This window comes from Scyliorhinus canicula, chromosome 18 (assembly GCF_902713615.1).
Source record: "Scyliorhinus canicula chromosome 18, sScyCan1.1, whole genome shotgun sequence".
In the NCBI taxonomy this organism is placed as follows: domain Eukaryota; kingdom Metazoa; phylum Chordata; class Chondrichthyes; order Carcharhiniformes; family Scyliorhinidae; genus Scyliorhinus; species Scyliorhinus canicula.
Window position 1 is genome coordinate 121,867,865 of NC_052163.1, and position 26,983 is coordinate 121,894,847.

The following is a 26,983-nucleotide window of genomic DNA, read 5'->3' on the forward strand; positions in this document are numbered from 1 at the left end:
GAGACACACAGAGACACACCGAGACGAGACACACAGAGACACCCGAGACGCACAGAGACACAGAGAGAAACACCGAGACATACAGAGACACACAGAGACACACCGAGACGCACAGAGACACAGAGAGAAACACCGAGACGTACAGAGACACACAGAGACACACCGAGACACACAGAGACACACCGAGACGCACAGAGACACACCGAGACACACCGAGACGCACAGAGACACAGAGAAACACCGAGACGTACAGAGACACACAGAGACGTACAGAGACACACCGAGACGTACAGAGACACACCGAGATGTACAGAGACACACCGAGACACACAGAGACACACAGAGACACACCGAGACACACCGAGACGTACAGAGAAACACCGAGACGCACAGAGACACACCGAGACGCACAGAGACACACCGAGACGCACAGAGACACACCGAGACACACAGAGACACACCGAGACGCACAGAGACACACCGAGACGCACAGAGACACACCGAGACACACAGAGACACACCGAGACGCACAGAGAAACACCGAGACGCACAGAGACACACCGAGACGCACAGAGACACACCGAGACATACAGAGACACACCGAGACGCACAGAGACACACCGAGATGTACAGAGACACACCGAGACATACAGAGACACACAGAGACACACCGAGATATACAGAGACACACCGAGATATACAGAGACACACCGAGACGTACAGAGACACACCGAGACGTACAGAGACACACCGAGACACACAGAGACACACCGAGACGCACAGAGACACACCGAGACGTACAGAGACACACAGAGGCGCACAGAGACACACAGAGACGTACAGAGACACACCGAGACGTACAGAGACACACCGAGACACACAGAGACACACCGAGACGTACAGAGACACACCGAGACACACAGAGACACACAGAGACGTACAGAGACACACCGAGACATACAGAGACACACCGAGACGTACAGAGACACACAGAGACACACAGAGACACACAGAGGCGCACAGAGACACACCGAGACATACAGAGACACACAGAGGCGCACAGAGACACACCGAGACATACAGAGACACACCGAGACACACAGAGACACACCGAGACGTACAGAGACACACCGAGACATACAGAGACACACCGAGACACACAGAGACACACCGAGACGCACAGAGACACACCGAGATGTACAGAGACACGCCGAGACATACAGAGACACACCGAGATGTACAGAGACACGCCGAGACATACAGAGACACACCGAGACACACAGAGACACACCGAGATGTACAGAGACACGCCGAGACATACAGAGACACACCGAGACGTACAGAGACACACCGAGACACACAGAGACACACCGAGACACACAGAGACACACCGAGACACACCGAGACGCACAGAGACACACCGAGACGTACAGACACACCGAGACGTACAGAGACACACCGAGACATACAGAGACACACCGAGACGTACAGAGACACACCGAGACGTACAGAGACACACCGAGACGTACAGAGACACACCGAGACACACAGAGACACACCGAGACGTACAGAGACACACCGAGACGTACAGAGACACACCGAGACGTACAGAGACACTCCGAGACGTACAGAGACACACCGAGACGTACAGAGAAACACCGAGACGTACAGAGACACACCGAGACGTACAGAGACACACCGAGACGTACAGAGACACACCGAGACGCACAGAGACACACCGAGATGTACAGAGACACGCCGAGACATACAGAGACACACAGAGACACACCGAGATGTACAGAGACACACCGAGACATACAGAGACATACAGAGACACACCGAGATGTACAGAGACACGCCGAGACATACAGAGACACACAGAGACACACCGAGACGTACAGAGAAACACCGAGACACACAGAGACACACCGAGACATACAGAGACATACAGAGACACACCGAGACACACAGAGACACACCGAGACACACAGAGACACACCGAGACGCACAGAGACACAGAGAGAAACACCGAGACATACAGAGACACACAGAGACACACCGAGACGCACAGAGACACAGAGAGAAACACCGAGACGTACAGAGACACACAGAGACACACCGAGACACACAGAGACACACCGAGACGTACAGAGACACACCGAGACATACAGAGACACACAGAGACACACCGAGACGTACAGAGACACACAGAGACGCACAGAGACACACCGAGACGTACAGAGACGCACCGAGACGCACAGAGACACACCGAGACGTACAGAGACACACCGAGACATACAGAGACACACAGAGACACACCGAGACGTACAGAGACACACAGAGACGCACCGAGACGTACAGAGACGCACAGAGACGTACAGAGACACACCGAGACGTACAGAGACACACAGAGACACACAGAGACACACAGAGACACACAGAGACATACAGAGACACACAGAGACATACCGAGACGTACAGAGACACGCCGAGACACACAGAGACACACCGAGACACACAGAGACACACCGAGACACACAGAGACACACAGAGACACACAGAGACACACCGAGACACACAGAGACACACAGAGACACACCGAGACACACAGAGACATACAGAGACGCACAGAGACACACAGAGACACACAGAGACACAGAGACACACAGAGACACACAGAGACACACCGAGACACACAGAGACACACAGAGACAGAGACACACAGAGACACACCGAGACACACAGAGACACACAGAGACAGAGACACACAGAGACACACAGAGATGTACAGAGACACACAGAGACACACAGAGACACACAGAGACACACAGAGACACACAGAGACACACCGAGACACACAGAGAAACTCAGAGACACACAGAGACACACAGAGACACACAGAGACACACAGAGACACACCGAGACACACAGAGAAACTCAGAGACACACAGAGACACACAGAGACACACAGAGACACACAGAGACACACAGAGAAACTCAGAGACACACAGAGACACACAGAGACACACAGAGACACACAGAGACACACAGAGAAACTCAGAGACACACCGAGACGTACAGAGACACACAGAGACACACAGAGACACACAGAGACACACAGAGACACACAGAGAAACTCAGAGACACACAGAGACACACAGAGACACACAGAGACACACAGAGACACACCGAGACACACAGAGAAACTCAGAGACACACAGAGACACACAGAGACACACCGAGACACACAGAGAAACTCAGAGACACACAGAGACACACAGAGACACACAGAGACACACAGAGACACACCGAGACACACAGAGAAACTCAGAGACACACAGAGACACACAGAGACACACAGAGACACACAGAGACACACAGAGACACACAGAGACACACAGAGACACACAGAGACACACAGAGAAACTCAGAGACACACCGAGACGTACAGAGACACACAGAGACACACAGAGACACACAGAGACACACAGAGACACACAGAGAAACTCAGAGACACACAGAGACACACAGAGACACACAGAGACACACAGAGACACACCGAGACACACAGAGAAACTCAGAGACACACAGAGACACACAGAGACACACAGAGACACACAGAGACACACAGAGACACACAGAGAAACTCAGAGACACACAGAGAAACTCAGAGACACACAGAGACACACAGAGACACACAGAGAAACTCAGAGACACACAGAGACACACAGAGACACACAGAGACACACAGAGACACACAGAGATACACAGAGACACCGAGATGTACAGAGACACACAGAGATGTACAGAGACACACAGAGATGTACAGAGACACACAGAGAAACTCAGAGACACACAGAGACGCACAGAGACACACAGAGACACACCGAGATACACAGAGACACCGAGATGTACAGAGACACACAGAGATGTACAGAGACACACAGAGATGTACAGAGACACACAGAGATGTACAGAGACACACAGAGAAACTCAGAGACGCACAGAGAAACTTTTCAAGGACCCTGACTCAAAACGTTAACTCTGTTTCCCTACTGACAAATGCTGGCAGATCTGCTACCTTTTTCCAGCTTACTCCATCCTTGTGTTAGATTCCAGTATGTTGCTTGTTATAAAAATATATCCACCATGTATTCACAGGGAGAGAAAGGGAAGGCCTCTCTCTAGGCCACGTGCCATCGATCATTTACAAAAAAAAACATTGATTATTGTGTGGAGGGAATCTTCCTTCACAGGTGTCGATGTACTGTAGCTAGCGCAGCCTGGGACCCAAAGGCCTGTCGGCAGGCTTTTGAGTTCTTTGAGGATAGAGAGAGGGGAATTTTGTGCGTACACTCACGTACGCACTGTCTAGCAGCAGAAAGCCACCTCTCCTGTTGTCTCTTTGCTAACCGTAAAAAAGATATGAAACTTTATTTTTATAAATGGCTCTCAAGCGTTCTGCTGGAACTTTTGAAACCAGGCTTTCTGGCCAGTGCGAAGCAAGACCACCTGTGGCAGATTTCAGCAAATAGGACGCAGATAACTTGGCGATCACCTTGGGTAACATGGTCGGCCCTGATGCAAATGCTTCATCTCAGTGAGAACCTTTGCCATTTAGCAAATCGGCTGACCCAACATCTCTTTGGTCTTTACAATGAATTGAAGTAAAAACTGTTTTCACACGCGACACAATGCCAGCCCTTCTAAATGTAGCTTTGTGTTATTTCATTATTTTTACAAAAGATTCACTTGCATCTCTGGGTCACCGTGAAACCGTTACTACTCTACAGCAAAAGAAATGTCGACCACAGTATAAAGCTGGAATCAGAGAGGGCGGATGTGAGTCCAGACGGGATTGACGTGAACCCCCTGAGCTACCACCTGGGCAGTGTATCTCATGGAACCTTCCACTTCTTCACCGTCAGCTGCTGTCAAATTCATCCCTCACTGCAATGACCCCAAGAGTGCTGATCCCATGAAAGCTGATCACATGAGTGCTCCCAATGTCACCTGGGAACGGAGAGCCGCTCGTGCTGTAAGAGGTCGTGTGTAGGACGGCCTCACAGCCGCAGTACTCAGATTCACAGTCAGCTGGGGGGGCGGCACGGCAGCACAGTGGTTAGCACTGCTGCATCACAGCGTCAGGGACCAAGGTTCGATTCCGACCTCGGGTCACTGTCTGTCCGGAGTTTGCGCTATCTCCCCGTGTCTGCGTGGGTTTCCTCCGGGTGCTCCGGTTTCCTCCCACAGTCCAAAGATGTATGGGTTAGGTGGATTGGCCATGCTAAATTGGCCCGGGGTGGGTTTATGGAGATAGTGTGGGGTTTGGGCGTAGGTAGGGTGCTCTTTCAGAGAGCCGGTGCAGACCCGATTGGGCCGAATGGCCTCCTTTGGGATCCCATGATTCTATGAATTATGTTCACCAGCAGCTACCATGTGCAAATCCATACTGGTGTGAAAACTGCAGTATAACTGGAACCCCTGAGTTTGTACCTTCTCCCTTTGTTTACCACAACGACTGGCATTCCTGTAGAGCCTTTAATGCAGGAAATTATTCCCAAGATTCTTCACAGGAAAGCGGGGAAAGTGGACGCCAAGGCAAAGGGGGAGACAGAAGGTCGGGGCTCGACATGCTTGCTCTTTGAATGAACTGTCCATTAGTCCCACTTTCTCCCCATAGAGCTGAAAATGTTTCCCCTTGCCAAGTATTTGTGGACTTGAAGTGATGGCGCATTACATTATCGCCATTCGAACATTTCTCCATGTTTACATACATAGAATTTACAGAATTTAACCTGGCATAAGCATCATAGTGTGAAAGGGCTCATGGAGCAGTAATGGAGAGCGAGTCTCTTGCTCTTTCTGCTGTCCCTCAGTACTCCAGCGCCTATGCATAAATTTAATAAACCTGCCGAATGCATAATCCAGCAATTACCCACCTTGGAAAATAGATTTAAATATTAATAATAAATAAACTCATTGGATAACTAATGGCTTAAATGCCAGAGTATATGACATTATTAATATTAAACAGTTGAGGATTACTTCATAATTTGTTTGTAATCACGAGGCTTGGCAGGCTAAAAGAAAAACTCCCTTTGCAGCCAGGGCCAAGTAGGGTAAAGAGATTCGAAAACAATAGTTTTCTTTAAAACTGACAACCAAAATTTGCAAACCAGAGAGAAAGAGGCAGGGCCGACATTCTTGTCGGGGAGCGAAATGAAGGTTTTGCAGAATGTATTGGCCAAATGAGTCAGCTGAAGACCTGTAGCCCCTTCGCTAAGCGGTAATGAAACGAAAATAACAGCCACTTACCGAGAGTAGAGAATGGAGCAAGGAAATCACTCATAGCAACGATAAAACTAATATGTATTACAGAATACACACTCACATCACTTACAATATTCTGCTGCTGCTTATGATGTATTAATAGCCTTGCTATTTATACTGACTATCTTGTGAACATATATCATTTACAATTTTATTATTGAGAAACCCAAGTTTTATATTTTCTTTACACAGCTTTTGTAGGACTGAACATTGACACAAGTTTTTCATTTACGCTGGGAGATTTATATGAAGCGGCATGAGCTTCCCTTTCTACTTTTCATACAGCTTCAATTCTCTTCCCCGAACCCATAGCACCATGACCTCTACCATGGGTAGGGCAAGCAGGAAGGTCCCCAATCCACCCCCTATCCAGAATGGGGATCGAACACCATGGGCAGGGTTTTGCAACAGCAGAGGAGGCAGCCCACTATTTGCGGCCAGATCTTCAGATCCCACTGCTCCCAACAGGTTTTCGCATTGCTCGCATCGCTCGCTGCCGGGGGAATAATAAAAATAATAATCTTTATTAGTGTCACAGGTAGGCTTACACTGCAATGAAGTTACTGTGAAAATCCCCCAGTCGCCACACTCCGGCGCCTGTTCGGGTACACTGAGGGAGAATTCAGAATGCCCAAATTACCTAACAAGCACGTCTTTCGGGGGTGGTAGGAGGAAACCGGAGCACCCCGGAGGAAACCCACGCAGACACGGGGAGAACGTGCAGACTCCGCACGGACAGTGACCCAAGCCGGGAATCGAACCCTGGACCCTGGCGCTGTGAGGCAACAGTGCTAACCACTGTGCTACCGTGCCACCCCATAGCAGGAGGTCGCCCGTCAGCGAGACTGGGAGATCCTGCAGACGGCAACTGCCGTAAAGTTTCAGCCCAGGCTCTTGAGTCTGGTCCGCCCCAGCTGTCCAGCAAGCTGTCCACCAGGAGGGCACAGTGGCGGGGGGGCAACATGCGCTTTCACGTTATAGTCTAGAGCTTTGGATAATGATGGTAGAGGCGCCAATGTTATTTCCATACCTTGGCTGACCGGGTATCTCGCCCGCTCTCCCCACCTGCCATTAGTTTGTGTTGGAAGAATTTTACAAGTTTCTACACTAAATGTGTTTGCTGCATTATTGAAAGTGCCTCCTGGGGGTGCGTCTTGAACCCAGAACTTCTGACTCAGAGGCAGGGTCACTAGCCACAAGACCACCTCGACTTCCAGTACAACCTCTGCTAAAGTAGAAGGGAAGATCCAGCACTTAGCAGGTACTAAGCTTGGATTTCAAAGTTTGAAGGTAGGAGGCAAGAGATATGAAATGAAATGAAAATGGCTTATTGTCACAAGTAAGCGTCAATGAAGTTACTGTGAAAAGCCCCTAGTCGCCACATTCCGGCGCCTGTTCGGGGAGGCTGGTACGGGAATTGAACCATGCTGCTGGCCTGCCTTGGTCTGCTTTACAAGCCAGTGATTTAGCCCAGTGTGCTAAACCAGCCCCTTATTGAGATATTGAGGGAGTAGAGAAGTGCAGAGTTTTGAGGCATTGGGGTAAGAATCAGATCGAGCAGACGACACAGGGAGATTGGGGAGAAGAGGAAGAGATTGAAGGATGGATAAATATGGAACAAATAGTCATCCAATAAGCCTGTAATAGTTACATTTATTTTTTCCCCGCATGGTTTTATTATCAGACACCAAATAATGGAATGAACTGCGTCTCTCAGTCGCCTGCAAGTGTAATTTACCAAAAATATACTAGGAACAAAACCAAGTGACAAACAAATCCTATAAATTTTAGATTCCATTTATCAAAAGCTGGACAGGAGTGAAATGGGGACTAATTTAATCTTTTAAACAATGTGAGCTTTTCTGTTTCTGTGTTTATGAGATGAATTGAATTCCTTGATGAGATTATTGTTTTGTAATCATTGCAGCTCTTTGCCATTCCCACACAATATACGGAGAAATTGTACTTTAGAAATTCACAACGTCTTAAATCAGAACAGTAATTAAATCTTTGATGCGATCACATGAAGGATTGAATTGGTGTTTACGTCTCTTATTTCAAGCCTCATTTGGCAACTTCAGATATCAAGCGAATGGCGCATCCTGGTGGACGATGTTATGAATCACGGGGGGGAGGGGCCCTCTCAACCCACACAGCGGGCGGATTTCACTGTTTTGGAGACAATGTGGTGGCGGGTGGCTCTGACGGTGCCTTTCCCACTGGTCAGAATGGCGGGACTCCGCGCCAGATCCTGCGCTTGGAATCTCACTCATCAAACACTGCACAGACGGGTTTCCCCTCGAATCTCCTGGCAAGGCCAGAGGCTGATTCTTCTGCCTGCCCCCAGCAGGCGGGTTTGAAGGACCCAGCGCCATATTTGACCACCAGTCCAGCACGCTCATCTCGCTCTCTCCTGAATCACCAGGCCATGCAGGATGTCAGCAACCCAGAGGGGAAAGGCTAGTCGCCTCAATAAGAAGTCCGTTCCTCGATTCAACACTTCACCTCCAAGCCCACACCCCCATTTGGACCTCCACCAACAGCATTTGGAGTCTTCATGCAACCCCGTCCAGTAAACAATGTGCTATCCCTTTGTGAACTTTTCATGCAGCTTTGTCCGAGTCCAGATTCCCTCCCCTCGCTCTTCCCTCTGCCTTCCATTCTTCATCTTCTTCATTCTTGTCCCTCTGTCTGCCATCTTGAGCCCTCGCCCCCTCCGCCCTTCTTGCACAGCCCTCCTTCCACACCGCACCCCCTTGTCTCCATCAGGCTAACAGCACGCACACACACCGCACACTCCCTCCCCAGCAGCCCCCACACACGATTTGCCAGTGGGGGGTAACCTCCCTCCATGGGGGCTTGCATTTCCCCAATGTGTGGTGGTGGGTGGTGGGTGGGAGAGAGACCCCCATTAGCAGTACGGGGTGGGGGAGAATGCTCCCCGATAATTACCTGATGGTGGGGGTGGGTGGAGGGGATGTCGCCCCTAAATCTGTGGGTGGTGGTCCTCTGTGTCCAAAGGGGGGGGGGTTTGGGAGAACTTATTTTAAATGAAGATCCCTTTAAAGATGGCGCCCCAATCTCTGTGGAGGATGCCTCGCCGGCTCTGCCAAGCATCGCTTTCCAGAGTGACGGCACCAACCATCTCTCCAGGTTTTCTGTGCACTCAGTGCCAGGAAATCGGATCTGAAAACCCAGCTTTATTTCCGGAGAGAAACTGGACGGTTTGCCAGACACTCTGACAAACTTTTGGGAGAATTCCGCCCTTTATGACTTTCATGACCTCACAGCCAGTGAGTTAACCTTCGGTATCCAATCACTACTGTTTTGTATGCAACTGCAACAGGCAAATATTACACACAACAAGGACCAACAAAACAGCAAGAGAGAGAAAAGCCTAGTAATTACTTTTGGTGATTGGCTGAGGGATGAATGTTGGCCAGGACACCAAGGGAATTCACTATTCTTTTTCAAATAATGCCTGAGGAACAGACAGGCCTGGATTGATTGATTCACTCAATGGACGGCATTCCCAGTTGTATAATATATGTCGGCCTTTATCTCTTCCCTGAGCTTCCGTGGGCGGCACGGTAGCACAGTGGTTAGCATTGTTGCTTCACAGCTCCAGGGTCCCAGGTTCAACTTCCGCCTTCGGTCACTGTCTGTGCGGAGTCTGGGCATTCTCCCCGTGTCTGTGTGGGTTTCCTCCGTGCGCTCCGGTTTCCTCCCACAAGTCCTGAAAGACGTGTTGTTAGGTAATTTGGACATTCTGAATTCACCCTCTGTGTACCCGAACAGGCGACGGGATATGGCGATTAGGGGATTTTCACAGAAACGTCATTGCAGTGTTAATGTAAGCCAACTTGTGACAATAAAGATTATTATTGTTATTATTATTATCAGCTCCCTTAGCTCCCTGGAGAGCATTGTCCTCCATTCACTGAGGGGGAGTCCCCTGTGCGATTTGCCGGTCCCATCTCGTTCTGGTGTGGTTGGCACATCGTCGCCGCCTGTGCCTTCCGTCTCGGCCGCTTGTTTCTCCTGGTTTCTGTTTCTTTGTGTTTCTTTATGGCCTCTGGAGCGACTGTTGCTCGGCATCTTCTCTTGTATTGTTGTTGGATAGGGTGAGGGGATACTTTCTTCCCAGTTTTAGCGGGCTTTTTTGAAATAAATTTAGCATACCCAATTATTTTTTCCAATTAAGGGCCAATTTAGCGTGGCCAATCCACCTACCCTGCACATCTTTTAGGTTGTGGGGGCGAAACCCGCGCAGACACGGGGAGAATGTGCAAACTCCACACGGACAGTGACCCAGGGCCGGGATTCGAATCCGGGTCCTCAGCGCCGTAGGCAAGAATGCTAACCACTGTGCCACTGTGCTGCCCTTAGCGGGATTTTTTGATGAAAAGAGCCTAATTTCTGGTTCTTCGGAGGAGAGCCACCTGATGTGCAACTGCTCAGCACGCTCCCCATCACCGGACGTCCCAGTAGTGGAACATATAATGGCAGATCCTTAAAGCTTAGAAGGAGGCCATTGCTGCACTGTGCCTGTGTGAGCTCTTTGAAAGAATCCTGCTCCTTCATTCGTCCCCCATCACCTTGCTATTTAATTCTTTGGCAAGTACTTATCCAATTCCTTTTTGAATTTTACTATTGAATCTGCTTCCACCATCCTGTAAGGCGGCCCATTCCAGATCATAGACATAGAACAGTACAGCTCAGAACAGGCCCTTCGGCCCTCGATGTTGTGCCGAGCAATGATCACCCTACTCAAGCCAACGTATCCACCCTGTACCAGTAACACCCCAGCCCCTCCCATTAACCTTATGTATTAGGACACTAAGGGCAATTTATCATGGCCAATCCACCTAACCTGCACATCTTTGGACTGTGGGAGGAAACCGGAGCACCCGGAGGAAACCCACGCACACACGGGGAGGACGTGCAGACTCCGCACAGACAGTGACCCAGCCGGGAACTGAACCTGGGACCCTGGAGCTGTGAAGCATTTATGCTAACCACCATGCTACCGTGCTGCCCACAGATCATAACATCTCAGTTTAAAAAACAGTCCCCCTCATTTCCATATAGCTGTAGCTCTTGGGGCCAAAGGGATCAAGGGATATGGGGGGGTGGTAGGCCGGATCAGGGTATTGAACTTGATGATCAGCCATGATCATAATGAATGGCCCTCCTCCTGAAGGCCCACTGCTCCTCTGACAACCGCTATGCCTCCTCTGCTCTCTCCTCCACCCAGGGACCCCCAACATTTATCGTTTCCTTGGGTTCCTGTCTCAGGCCTCCTCGTGCAGTTCTTTGTCCGGCCACTGCAGCGCTGTTGCTGCAAGGACTGAAGAGCTGCTGGCTGCCGACTGCCACCAATGCTCATTTGAATGTCATCCTAAAAATCCAGGCCAATATTTCTTCAGTTGTTCATTTGCATCCAAGTTAGAAGTTTGTGACTAAAAATCCTGATTTAGGCTGACACTTAATCGAGGTACTGAGGGAATGTTTTTAAGACAATTGGCGAAATAGCTGAAGGTGAGATAGAAACATAACATAGAAAATAGATGCAGCAGGAGGAGGCCATTCGGCCCTTCGAGCCGGCACCAGCTCTTGGAAAGAGCACCCCACTTAAGCCCACACCTTCAACCTATCCCAGTAATCCAGTAACCCCAGCTAACCTTTTTTGGTCACTAAGGGCAATTTAGCATGGTCAATCCATCTAACCTGCACATCTTTGGACTGTGGGAGGAAACCGGAGCACCCGGAGGAAACCCACACAGACACGGGGAGAACATGCAGACTCCACACAGAGACCTAAGCCAGAAATTGAACCTGGGACCCTGGAGCTGTGAAGCAACTGTACTAACCACTGTGCTACCGTGCTGCCCACCCGCCAGTCATAAACCTGAGGCTGGCTGGGAAATGGCCCATTAGTTGACCACTGATGGGCCTCAATCGGGGCATGGGCGGGTTTTAGGGGCTGGTTTAGCACCGTGGGCTAAACAGCTGGCTTGTAATGCAGAACAATGTCAGCAGCGCGGGTTCAATTCCCGTACCGGCCTCCCCAAGCAGGCGCCGGAATGTGGCGACTAGGGGCTTTTCACAGTAACTTCATTGAAGCCTACTTGTGACAATAAGCGATTATTATTATTATATTATTGTTCCTGTCCGAGGCCTTGTCCTCCCCTGTGTAAAATCACTGCAAGGTCTGGTTAGGAGGGATCCCAATTGATTTCACGCTTTACCCTGCCCAAACACCCGCCCAAGGGTAGTGTAAAATTCTGGCCGTTTGTTTTTTTAAAGTGTTTTTATTTCAATTACTCAGAGTAAATCTCTATCTTTTTATATCTACACAATGGATCTTCGACTGAGAGCCAGAGAAGCAGCCTTTGTAAAGGGAAGGTTTGTAATTACAGAGTTTGTTCGAATGACGTATTCCTACTTGTGCTAAATAAACTCCAGTAAGTAGTGGAGAAGGAGCTGTTTAGATTCTGTCCAAATGGATCCACTTAATGGCCGGGCAGACTTGTTCGTCTTTCCCGTCTTGTATAAATCAACCAAGAGTACAAGTCGTGCCTTCATATTCTGAGGGCTTAAAAGCAAAAAATATATTTACACACCTGAATTATGGTATTTAAAAGAAAATAACTCTTTATTATTGAGCAGTTATGAGAGCAGGAGTCCACAGGGATCAGAGAGAAAATTCTGGCTTTCATTAGACAACTGAAGGGAAAGGAGAGTCGAGGGAGCAGTTTTGGTCCAAATCGCTGCCTCAATATTTATGTAAAAAAATATTAATTTAGAAACATACCCATGACCATAAAAAAAATCCCCCCCATTCCCCCCCCCCCCCCCCCCCCTCCCCCGGCCCCTCTCCAAAACGTGGCCTGGACTAACAGGCACAAGAACTGAGAGTTCAAATTGCACCGTGGCCATTTGACAATTTAAGCTCAGCTCTTTTTTGAAAACAAGGAAATAAGAATGGTTTCAGTAAAAGTGAAGCTGTTGGATTGCTGTAAAAACCCAACCAGCTCACTCGCTGTCATAATATACACGTCAGTATATAATGGTGCAGACACACACTGACTGACACACTGCAAGACCAATCAACACACACAACACAGCAGCCAATCACCAGTTAGGGCACGCTCGCTATAAAGCCAGAGGGCACTAGTTTTCCCGCTCATTCGGGATGCAGCCTCTGAGACAGACAGAGCCCGCAGTCATTGGCACAAACATCCGCCATGTGCTAGCAGTATAGGCTGGTCAGGTTAGGCTTAGGTCTTCAGTCAATCTAACATAGTGTCGACCCACAGGGCAAGTATGTTTAACAGCTCTTAGTTAAATAAAGTAGAGTTGTACTATTACAAGTGTTGGTAGCCTGTCTATGTTACTGCTAAGGTAAACACAGTCTCCACAGATACAGAGTACCCAACACATCACTCACGTCCTTTCAGAAAGAAAACTGCTGTCCTTCCCCAGTCTGGGCCTCAACCTGACTCCCAAGTCCCACAATGACATGGTTGACTCTTAGTTGCCCTCTGAAGGGGCCGAGCAAGCCACTCGCTCACATCAAACCGATACAAGCCAGGGCAATCAATGCCACCAGAATCTACATTCCAAGAACAAATGATTAAAATATCTTCCGAGATTGTTCTGTGCACAGATAGCAGTTTGCCTCCAGCATTTCACCAAAGCAGCTATCATCTTCTGACAACCTGGAGTGAATACAAGAGTTGGGGACAAACCTGTTCTCACCTGGTTTCCACAGATAGGCTCTTCCCAATTTTAGCCTCACTGTCTGAAGTTAACTAACTCGTGACAAGTTAAGTCTGGCGGCGGGGTGGGGGGAGGGGGGGGGGGGTGTGCTTCTTGGTCCATCTGTCTTGGAGGCTGAAGTTATACTCCTGATTCATCGAGAGAGCTGTTCCACCCCATCTTAACATAAGCGCCAACATTTCATCCCCAATGGATCAATGCCATTCTGCCTTTCTTTCTTTTCAAGCTCTGGTGGCAACATTTAAAGTGATGTAAACCCTGACTTGGCAGCTGATGGAACAGCGTTACGATAGAAACCCTCGGACAGAGACACTTCCTCTCAGAAACGATATGATTAGAGTGGTCTGGAGGGGCCCAGGATCAACGTGGCAAGTGGGAAATTTGGCAGTTTTTAATAATCTTTATTAATGTTGCAAGTACTGTTACATTAACACTGCAATGCAGTTTCTGTGAAAAGCCCCTCATCGCCACACGCCGGCGCCTGTTTGGGTACAGTCTGGGAGAATTCAGAATGTCCAATTCACCGTAACAAGCACGTCTTTCGGGACATGTGGGAGGAAACCGGAGCATCTGGAGGAAACCCACGCAGACACGGGGAGAACGTGCAGACTCCGCAGGGACAGTGACCCGAGCCGGGAATCGAACCAGGGTCCGTGGAGCTTTGAAGCAACAGTGCTAACCACCGCGCTACCATGCCGCCCTTATTTAAAACAGTAAAAAGTACCATGAGGTCCTGGTGGGGGTACAGCGGGCAGTGACCCTGTCTCAGAGCCAGAGCTCTGGGTTCAAATCCCACTTCAGGACTTGATGGTCATGTAAGGTGCATTCACAATGTGGCCAGACAGGTCGATTATCAGCCTGTAAATCCTTCCAATATGGCTGATGGTAAGAGCGGGAGTTTCCTAGTCAACCAGACTCTGGAAGGCAACAGCAAATGCCTGCAGCATTTTGCCAAGTATAATCAGAGACTATTCCATGAATGCCAGTGCCCTCTTTGGGCATGGTACCTGGAGGTGGGAGAAATATCAAATTCCAATTATATATTTTTTAATGTGGGCATTGGGAGCCATTTTGAACAAAATCAACATGCCAGTATACTTTGTCATGGAAACACAATTTCCATGGTGCTGAAGGATGCCATTCAGCCCATCGTTTCTGCACTGACTCTCCAAACGAGCATCATGACTTAGTGCCGTTCTCCTGCCTATTTCCCGTACACCTGTATATTGTTTCCATTCAAATAATCATCTAATGCCCTCTTGAATACCTCGAGTGAACCTGCCTCCACCACACTTCCAGGCAGTGTATTCCAGACCCCAACCACTTGTTGTGTGAAAAGGTTTTTTCTCACATTTTCTTCTTTTACAGATCACTTTAAATCTCTGCCCTTTTGTCCTTGCTCCTTTTACCAGCGGGAACGGTTTCTCCCTGTCTACTCTGCTCAGCCCCCTCCTGATTTTGAACATCTCTATCAAATCTCTTCTTAGCCTTCTTCTCTCCAAGCAGTGGTACTGTGGCCAGACTAGTAATCGAGAGACCCCGGGCAAGATTTGAGAACCTGGGTTCGAATCTCCCCATTGGCAGATAGTGAAATTTGAATTCAATTTTTTTTAAAATCTGGAATTAAACGTCTAATGTTGACCACGAAGAAGTCTTACAACACCAGGTTGAAGTCCAACAGGTTTGTTTCGAATTACTAGCTTTCGGAGCACTGCTCCTTCCTCAGATGTTGCCAGACATCTTACTGTGCTCACCCCAGTCCAACGCCGGCATCCCCACATGATGACCACGAAAGCATCGCCGATTTTCATGAAAACCCACCGGGTTCACTATTGTCCTTTGGGGAAGGAAATCTGCCAAACTTACCTGGTCTGGCCTACGGGTGATTCCAGGCCCACAGTAATATGGTTGACTCTTAAACGCCCTCTGAAATGGAGGGCAGTTAGGGATGGGCAATAAATGCTGGCCCAGCTAGCATAACATAACCTCTCCAATCTATGCTCATAACTGAAGTTTCTCATCCCTGGAACCATTCTTGTAAACCTCTTCTGCACTCTCTCCAATGTGTTCACATCCTTCCTACAGTGTGGCGCCAAGAACCAGGGCCGGCTCAAGGCACCGGCAACACGGGCAGTCGCCCGGGGCGCCATGTGCTAGGGGGCGCCAGAGACTCGGGTCCCGCGCATGCGCAGTTGGGCCGGTGCCAACCAGTGCATGCGCGGTGGCCGCCCTCCCCCTCGGTCCGTCCCCCCTGGCTCGGTCCGCTCCCCCCGCCCACCCCTCTCGGGTCCGCCCCCGCCCCCCCCCCTCGGCCCCGCCCCCCCCGGCCCGGCCCCCCCCTCGGCCCCCCCCCCTCGGCCCCCTCGGCCCCGCCCCCCTCGGCCCCGCCCCTCTCGCCCCCCCCCCGCAAAGGGCGCCGAAGTTCAGCTTGCCCAGGGCGCCAGCAACCCTAGGGCCGGCGCTGCCAAGAACTGTGCACAATGCTCCAACTGATGTCTAAATAGTGTCTTGTATCAGTTCAGCATAACCTCCTTGCTCTTGTACTTTATGCCCCTATGAATAAAGCCGAAGATACTATATGTTTTATGAATTGCTCTTTCCACCGGCCACCTTCAAAGATCTGTGCACTTATACACCCAGGTCCCTCTGCTCCGGCACCCTTTCCCCTTTCAGTGGATTAGTCCATGTCACCTGTAGCCAATTCGGAAAATATCTCCGTGCTGTAATTCTCAGCTGATCTGAACTCAACGAAATAGAATGCTTTTATCTTCTATCAAGTCAAACCGCAAGCACATCAGAGAACCTCCGATTAAAAAGTCATGTTAATCAACGTCAGTTAATCAGTTATGTACACAGGGCAAGACCATAGCTGCATTAAAACAAAGGATTTGCGGTATCCCAGTTTGCAAATCTCAGGATTTACGACGGGTAATGCAAAATTAGGAAATCAGGAAGCGTAGAGCACACAAAATTCAAAGTAACAACATTGCCATCAAATCGGATGCATATTTGCTACTATTAATTCCTTTATTTTCTCCCTCCCCTTAGTTTTCTCCTCTGTACTGTATCTGCTGGTTGCTGGTTCATCCGGAGAACTTAATCAATTGGCCTTTATTCATATATGAGTTTGCTTGAAGTCAGAATATCTGAATAGTATTGCAGGAGCACAGCACATATGTATAAAACTCTTTTGTCCAAAAGCCTGGGCCAAGCACTTAGGGCGGCACAGTGGCAATTTAGCACAGCCAATCCACCTAACCTGCACATCTTTGTCTCTGGGAGGAAACCGGAGCACCCGGAAGAAACCCACACAGGCACGGGGAGAGCGTGCAGACTCCGCACAGACGGACACCCAAGGAATCAAACCTGGATCCCTGGCACCGTGAGGCAGCAATGCTAACCATTACAATTCGGTTCCCATCTTAAAGTCATACATAGAACATAGAACAGTACAGCACAGAACAGGCCCTTCGGCCCTCAATGTTGTGCCGAGCCATGATCACCCTACTCAAACCCACGTATCCACCCTATACCCGTAACCCAACAACCCCCCCCTTAACCTTACTTTTATTAGGACACTACGGGCAATTTAGCATGGCCAATCCACCTAACCCGCACATCTTTGGACTGTGGGAGGAAACCGGAGCACCCGGAGGAAACCCACGCACACAGGGGGAGGACGTGCAGACTCCACACAGACATTCTGTCATTATTAATTTTTATACCGCAATTTGATAAAGCTTTCGGTAATTTGAGAGCAGAGAAGTAGTTGGTTGGAACGCAGGATCTACTGTGGCTTGAAGGCTGAGACACACAAACTGGGTCTCTAATCGTGCCACCAATGCTTAGCGAGCACAATGGTGGGCAAGTATGCATCGGCAGTTTTAATGAAATGTAAACTCTGTTTCTCCCTCCACAGATGATGCCTGACCTGCTGAGTATTTCCAGCATTTCCTGTGGTTTCGAATGAACAGTTTATGCATTGACCGTTTCTGTGTGGTCATAGGAATTTATATTGAGGGAAGGGAATGCACACCGACCTACAGATATAAAAAAAGATAGATGGAGCAAATAACAGCTGCCAGGTAAGATAAAGTTTATAATCTAATTTTGGCTTTCAGTTGATATTTTTATAAACTGTTTTATTCTCCAAGTTTACAACTCATGGTGCAAGCATGACTCATTGCACCTACTCAGAGTTATTTTTAACTAACTCCTTATTTCCCTCAATCTTCCCGTGCCCCTACAATCCACAGGCTTTTAAAATCCAAGCTCTTAGGCCACGCAGACATGTACAAATCAATCAACTGAGAGTACATGCTTCACATTCATTTTGTCTGGTTATTTTAACCTGGCTAATTTATCCCGAATGATCACTGCCATGACTTTCCAATTCCCTTCCCACATCCAGTGTGCACTGTGGCAGACTTTTGTCTGTTTCTATAACTAGTTATTCCTGGAACAGGTCATTAATCTATCACCAGAGGGACGCCACTCCACATCAAGCACGGCCGGAGAGGACTCTCTCCGCTCTTACTACCAGCCATTGGTGTGCTTGGAAGGATTTGAAGACCTGAGAAGGTGATACAACACAGGTTTATTCTTTAAGCAAAAGATAAGTCCGCAACGTAGCATACAGCACATAGGTCCCAGCCAGAACGACTGATCATGCCGGTCCCCATATGGGCCGGCTTTTAAGTGTTAGTTTCATCAGCATCAGCTGCTAAGCCTCTGCCCCTCAGCAGGGGGAGCTCATACTCCATGAGCACTAGGAGAGATTAATAGGGTCGTCCCCATGGGTCTCATAAGGGTTATTACAATACTCAACCTGTTTGCCCATGTTGTGAACGCACCTTCCTTAGCCATCATATCCTGGGGTAGGACTCAAATCCGGAGCTTTTAGCTCAGGGGTTGGGACGCTAACCGACTGCAGCACAAGACCTCCTTCAGTGCCATGACCTGCTGATAATTGTGTTTGTAAATCAGCATTAGGGTGGACAAGATATCACAGTGAACGTAACCGTGGCCTTTCATGGACATTTTCTTTGTTCATCGATGGCAAAAGGTACTCTCTGAAATGAGTCTCAGTCAGCTCAGTACAGTTCCTGATCAGCAGGTGCCCAGAGCAAACCTCTATTGACAAAGCCAGGTGAGGGATTCTCTTCAGCCTCCGCGCCAAAATCGCGATCGGCGCAGGGGCGGAGAGTGGGCTCGACAACGAAATCCGGCGCGACGCCACTCCCGCATTTCTCCGGTCACCGGAGAATTGCCGTGAATCGCGCGTGCGGTCTATGTGGGTAGGGGGCCATTGACACAGGCTCCCGCGGCGATTCTCCGACAACTGTCCGAGTTCCCGATGACGTGGTTCTAACCACGCTTTGCCAGTCGGGAATGGGCAGTGACGGCTGTGGACTCAGTCCGCGGCTGCCCGGGTGGGGGGAGGGGGTCCTTCACCGCGGGGGGCCTCACAGACGGCCAGGCTATCGATGGGGGGCCGCTGATCCACCTGTGCACGTGGTCTTGGGAGGGAGGGCCTACATTTCCGGGGCCAGTCCACGGTGTGGGTCCGCCGGGGCGGCCGATGGAGGCCGCCGTCGGGTGCATGCGCGGACTCCCGACCGGACGTGCTGGGCCCCATATCGGCAGCCAGAGCGGCGAGGAGCACTCCGGGACCCTGCTAGCCCCCTTCAGGTAGAAGAATCACTTTGGACTTTCTTCAGGAAAGTTCAGAGTGAAACGCCCGCGTTTTGACACTGGAGTGGGGACATAGCCCCATTATTGGAGAATCCCCCCCAGGTTGTCACAGGAACAGTGGGCTCCTTCTATACTGGAAACCACTACAGATACGGACCACAAACCTGCTATTGCCAAGGTTCAATCATGGAAGCTACAGGTCAGCAAGGGAGGAATTGGAAATGGAGTTATATTGGTACATTTGGGGTGCCCCTCAGGCTCATTACAGAATAAAGAGCCCGAAATGGAAAGACTTCCATTCTCCCACACTTACTTGCCTCATCTCAGTAAACACAAACCAAAAGAAACCTCTGGAACTAGGCTGACATGGAATGGGAGCAAGTTGTCTTGGAAGTAAAAGAATGACCTGGGGTGGGTGGGAGGAGCCAAATTGCTTTGGTCAATAATATTAGGGGAAAAGGGGTGTGGAGCTAGTTGCTGCATAGGGTCAACTCGACCTCCTCGTGTGCAAGGCTAAGTTTGATTCAGTTTAATGTGGTACATAGGACGCACATGACCAGGGCACGTGTGAGTGGATTATTTCCCAGTGTAGAGGATAGATGTGAGCGTTACTCGAAGTAGCCGGCGAACGACTCACATATGTTTGGGTCCTGCTTGAAGTTGGTTAAGGTTTAGGCTTCCTTCTTTGAGAAAATGTCAGAGATTCTGGAAGTTATAATAATAATAATCTTTATTGTCACAAGTAGGCTTACATTAACACTGCAATGAAGTTACTGTGAAAAGCCCCTAGTCGCCACATTCCGGCGCCTGTTCGGGTACACTGAGGGAGCATTCAGAATGTCCAATTCACCTTAGAGTGGGGCCGTGCCCAATGGGGGCGATCTTTGGGGTGTCGGACTTGCCGGGGCTGCAGGAGGGGAAGAGGCCCGATGCCTTGGCCTCTGCTTCTCTAACAGCTCGGAGGCGAGTCTGGCTCGGATAGAGGGCATCGGTGCCGCCTAAGGCTTCAGCTTGGTTGGTGGGATTTGTCAGAACTCCTGCATTTGGAAAAGAATAAAGTACACCACAAGGGGATCGGAGGAGGGGTTTTACTCTGAATGGCTGCCGATCATTACCTTCTTTAAGGAGCTGGTTGTTGTCATTGATGGGGGTTAGGAGGAGGGGGGGGCGGAGAGAGAAAGGGGCTGGGGGAGGGTTCTGGGAAATTGTAGGAAAGGCGGGGCTGAATTGTAGGGCTAGTTCTATAAAAAATTGCATCTTTCTGCTTGACCGTAATTTCTGACTACATTCTGAATAAAAATATTTTTTTAAAAACTAATATTAGTGAAAAAGTAGGTGTGTGTAAAAAAAAATGAAAATGACAATTTGCTGACTTCATCAGTCACACTGTTGGCAGCAGTAATTTCACACTTTCCACGTGACTTGAGGTAATGATGAAGATACCATGAGTTCAAATCCCATCATGCAGTACTGAGGGAGTACTGCACCATCAGAGATTCTGTCTTTCAGATTAGTCATCAAATCAAAGGTCTTCTGTTCTCCCAGGTGGACATCAAGGATAGCACGGCACTGTTGTGCAGAAGACCGGAGGATTTCTCCCTGATGTACTGAGGACCCCTCAATCGGCTTCACAAAAGATAATCTGGTCCTGACTGCACTTCTGTTTACTGTAGGCGGGGTCCTGTGGCGCGCGGAAACATGGGATGTTTCCCGCTGCGGAGGCCGGCGGGAAAACACGCCAAATCGTCTGTCCCCAGCCTCATTAATTATACAACCGAGTGGTTTGCTCCATATCCTGTTGGGGGGGGGGGGGGGGGGGGGGGGGGGGGGGGGTGGCACAGACCTGATGGTGCAAAGTCCACCATCCTATCAGGGCACCATATTGAAAAGGCGCCCATCATCGTTGCCCCGCGGTTGAAGAAAGAAGGTGGACCGCCTGAAAATGAAGATGGATCTCTGGGAGCACTCGGAGGAGGGAAGGTGGACACCCCGAGAAAGAAGATGGATCTCCGGGGACATTGTGAGGCTGGAAGACAGACTCTCTCTCGCCTAATCTAGAATATCCATCCGCAGCAGCTCTCCCCCAGCCCAGTGCTGGGGCGTTTTGGGGGTCTCGGGTCGCTGTCGGCCTGCACCCTGCGACCCCGGGCATTGCTCAGGTGAATCCCAATATCTGCACGGCCGATGTGCTTTGCACCGGTATGGCCTCCCGCTGACGTCACAGAGAATCGGGCGTGGGTGGTCGGGCCTTCATCTGCATCGCTTTGGTCAGACCTGAACGGGTTTAACACGGGTTTTGAGCAGGTTTCCTGATCTACCACGATGGGCACCAGCAGAAGGTCCCGCTCTAAATTCACACCCGCGTAAAACTGATTTTGGGCATCCAGCTGGATTTCTGCCCCCCAAACATTGAACCTGCTGGGCAGGGACTTTCAGCCCCCCGCTGCTTATGTCACAGCGGTAACTGCGCTTCACAAGCACTTCATTACCTGTGGAGTGCTTTGCGATGTCTGGTGGTGCGAAAGGCGCAATATAAATACAAGTCTTTGTTATGCTTTTGAAAAGTTTTTACCGGTTAAAGTAACCATGAATCCAGCAGATTGTCCTTGACCTAACCTTTAAGGCGGCATGGTAGCACAGTGGGTAGCACTGTTACTTCACAGCACCAGGGTCCAGGGTTCGATTTCTAGCTTGGGTCACTGCCTGTGCGGAGTCTGCACGTTCTCCCCCTGTCTGCGTGGGTTTCCTCCGGGTGCTCCGGTTTCCTCCCACAAGTCCTAAAAGACGTGCTGTTAGGTAATTTGGACATTCTGAATTCTCCCTCTGTGTACCCGAACAGGCGCCGGAGGGTGGCGACTAGGGGATTTTCACAGTAACTTAATTGCAGTGTTAATGTAGGCCTACTTGTGACAATAATAAAGATTATTATTAAAACCCAACTCGTGTCCTTCAGGAAAGGAACTGCTGTTCTTACCCTGTGCAGCCAGAACGTGACTCCAATCTCACACCCACGTGATTAACTGCCCTCTCAAATGGTACAGCGCACTCTTCAAACTACTGGGTAACTTAAAAATAACTTTGTGCCCCATGTTTCCTTTATTTTAAAAGTCGTTTTCTTTCTTCTTGTGTTAGTTCATTCTGAACACCACTTTGCTAACTTTCCATCCTGCCGTCTGAATCGCTGCTGCCTCCTCCAATTTTCAAAACAAGACTTCACCTAGTGGTGGCAGAGTGGAGTGCAGGGCCAGCAGAATCTGCCCACGACTTTTCACAGCCGCTCCTGTTTAAAGCCCACCGCATTCTTTCAAAGCCAATGTGCTGTGGGCAATCGCTTCCAAATCTAAAATTAAAAATTGCATTTTTAATAAAGCCATTAAGGACACAGCGCTGAAATACCAACATCAAAAGATAGCTTCTGACCAGTGTGCAATCACGGAATACAGGAACACAATTCCCATTAAAAACATCAGCAGCAGTCACTGCCAAGTGTCCTTGGATATCAAACATTCCATTTCGCAAACAATTTCAGAATTTTATTTTTGTCCGCGTCCATCATTTATGCAAATGTTCCATCACAAAAGAAGTTTTCCCATTTATGTTGCTGTAATATAATTTATTTAGTTTGCAAGGCAGAAGGTCCTTTAATGGGAAATTCAAGTGGAGTCTGATTTGTTAATGCCCAAATCACTTTCTGCGTGCTGTGTGCCAGAGTTTCCACGGTGCATATTCACACAGATTAATTCCTCCAGTAAGCCAAAGTCCATTCACTGGGGATTCTGGAAATTCCTGTCAGCATCTGTAGATCATTCACCCGAGGAAGGACCAGCGCTCCGAAAGCTAGTGTTTGAAACGAACATGTTGGACGCCTGGTGTTGTAAGACTTTCTTACTGAGCATCAATCAGCACCATTCGATTAAATGGGATGAAAGTCCCACAGCGAGCGCGTTTAGCCGCGTGTTTCCTGGCGCTTATAGCGCCGAGAAACACATGGCTGTACACTGCCACTCGCGTTAAATAAGGGGCCTCAGTGGCGAATGGACGGCCCAGGCGGCACAGAGCCGCCTTTTCTACACCGGGGAGGTCCGCTCACCGGAGCTCCTGAGTGTAGTGAGAGATCGGGATACCCCAATCCCCACATCCTCCGGCGTGACACCCCCCCCCCCCCCCCCCCCCGCACCCTGTCCCTGCACCCCCAACAATCCGTGCTGGGTACCCCCAGCCCAATCGACAGCATACAACAAAACACCAGCTTGACACCTTGGCAGTGCCAATCTGGCACCCTGGCAGTGCCCCTGCCAGCATCACCTGGGCACCTCAGTGCCAGGCTGGCACCCAGGTCGCACTGCTAGGATGACAGGCCAGCAGTGCCAGGGTACCCAGGTTGCACCAGCAGTGCCAGGCTACCCCCTGCCCAAAAGGCATGCACCTGGGGGCCTGCAATCCCCTGGGAGACCCCAATGAGTGCCAGTCCGTCTGGACCCGTTTGTAGAGATACCTGAAAGCTGTGTGGCATGATAGCGCACTACCAACAGCTATCTGTATGCTACTTGGCTGTGTAGACCAGGACAATCATTAGTTCATTCATGTGACTCTGGTAGGAGACCGGTAAAACCGGTAGGGGTGTATAAAGATGTTTCAACCAAATGCAAAGGAATGGGGGTGGGAGAAGAGGGGGAGGTCAGTGATAGGGTGGAAGGCAGGAATTATTAAAGGGATAATAGCGCAAGGCAAGAGGAGATAGTAATGGGACAAGTAAAGAAACAAGTGATGGGTGGAGAGGAGTGTAAATAGGGAAAAGCAGAATCATGACGGCTGCTGTCCATAAAAATGGGGCCTCTCGGAGCTTTTCCAATTCAGGTCATCAACCCGAAACTTTGAGCAGAATCCTCCCAGCCCAGCCCCACAGAGAAGGGGTTGGAGGAGGGGCTGAGGACAAATTGGAAGGTGTATATTGGGTTGGCTCCCAGATGCGTTCCCCCCACCAGGCGATGTTGTCAGAGCCTGGTGCGGAGTGTCATACCCAGGTGACTAATTCAGGGTCAGTTATGGATCCAATGCCAAGCCGTGGTCCAGGATTTTCCTGACTTCAGTCTGCTTCCCCCTTCCTCCGTGCCTGAGCCACGAGGTCATCAGGAACTGGGAGGCGATAACTTGGCGGAAGGATCATTAATAACTGGCCCTATTAATGAGTTGCCTGAACCCAGAGGCTGCTGTCTTGGCCATTCTGCTGGAAGAGATTCCCCTCCACACACTGTGGACCTTTGCTGCATACCCCTTGACTGAGCCTCAAGAACCCCCTCCCCCACCCCCCAAATTGGCCTTATTTAGACAGCAAACACAGAAGGGACATTGTTCATTGTCACCTTCTAGATAAATCCCCGGGTCAGCATCCATCTGACCCACGCAGCGTAATGACTTGGAAATGTTCCACCTCCAAAATACTCCTGAGCCCAGAAGATTTGCCCCAAAGTTAAGTCTGTTTCTTGACACAGACGCTGCCAGCCCTGCTGAGCATTCCCAGCATTTTCTTTAAATCTTCCTCACAACCTGCCCTCCGATTTCTGGGTTTTTGTTATCAAGTCTTTCAGGGCTGAAATCTCCACCTTTTGCTCATTTTCAACAAGTGGATTAAGAAGTGCTGGACTGTCATTGGAAAGCACTAATGGAGTTCCTTGTCAATGTTCACCACTGCTCTAGTCATTTCAATCCCTCCAGAAAAATAGATTAGCGGCATTAACAGCCAGGGAATGAAAGAAGCAGATCTTTGCTTGTTAAGGCCTCGTTAACATCGTTAATGAGAGACTCTTGCAGAACTCCACAGCTGCACAATCAAACTGAACAGCAAACGCTTTGCTCCAGTTACATCTGGGGCAGCAGATATGAATCGGGAGGTTCAACTGTGCAGGAGGGAACCTGATCGTTGTCCTTTTTTAAAGTTAAATGTTTAGGGTATGGGGGTGGCTTTAATTGTCCAACCCTGGTTACCCTGAGAAAATGGTGCCTGCTTATATTTGTGAATCATTGGCAGCAGGCGATATAGTTGAGAGCCTGCTTAGTCACTTCAAGGGGCAGTTAATGCTGAGGTGGGACTAACGTCACATTTAGGTAAAAGCAGATAATGATGGCAGATTTCTTTCCCTCAAAGACTACTAAGAACCAGTTAGGGTTTAACATTAATTTTACTGATAGCAGGGGCTGGATTCTCTGTTTTTGGGACTATGTCCCCCACGCCGTCGTAAAAACTGTGGACTTTCACGCCAGGAAAACTGGTGATAAACGGCCACATATTCCTCACCCTGCAGGGGGCTAGCAGTGACCCGTCGGGAAGCTCGCAGCTTTTGCTGCAGGTACGAGCCCCTGCACTTCCGGGTCAGAGGTCGCGCATGGACACGGCAGCGGCCTCCAGCGGCCACGCCATGCTCCATGGCTGACTCAGACCGCGGAGCTGGACCTCCCAAATAGTGCCCCCGATCGGCCGTGCGCCCGACCCAGACCGCCCACCCAGAATTAGCCCGGTACCGCGGCACGGGATACTTGGAGAGTACACCGCTTTTCAAGGCCCGGAGAATCGGGGAACCGACGCCGATCCCAATTCCATGCGCAGAAATGGATTCTCTGGCCTGCAGCGTCGGGGTGCGGAGAATCCAGCCCCAGATCTTCATTTGAACTGAACACAAATTTTGTGTGAAAATTCTCACAGAAACACATTTTCTGTGGTGGGATGTGAACTCATGTCTTCTGGGTTACCAGTCCAGTAGCATAACCACTACACTAGACGGTGAACAGAAAATTGCAGGACGGTCATCATCCATGTTCAACCTTCTCTGGGGATTGTTATGATGCTGCCCCCATTATCATTTAATCCCAGCTGCAGTAAAGAGCAAATTCTCCCCCAGTTGGTTAAAGCACCCTTCCCAAATATGAGTACAGCAGTGGCAAAGGTGTGTAGTGAATACGTTTTGTGTTAGAAAGCATAGGTTTCTTCATCACTAGTGGGTACAGAACACTGCAGGCAGTTGAGGATGAGAGAAAGAGACAGTGTCAGAGTTCCATAATTTACAACAGGTACTGCCCTGGGGTAATAGAATCATAGAATCCTGACTCAGAAGGAGATCATTCGGCCCATCGAGTCTGCACCGACCTTTTTGAAAGAGCACCCTACCTAGGCCCA

The 26,983-nt window shown here is 49.6% G+C and overlaps 1 long non-coding RNA gene across 1 annotated transcript in view; it reads left to right on the plus strand.

Moving 5' to 3' along the window:
• The window catches only part of LOC119953599, an 82,653-nt gene that overhangs the window by 12,630 nt on the left and 43,040 nt on the right, over positions 1-26,983 (plus strand). Inside the window, exon 2 of the long non-coding RNA XR_005458053.1 lies at positions 18,038-18,203. This is a non-coding gene — a long non-coding RNA (uncharacterized LOC119953599). The remainder of the gene's footprint in view (positions 1-18,037; positions 18,204-26,983) is intronic.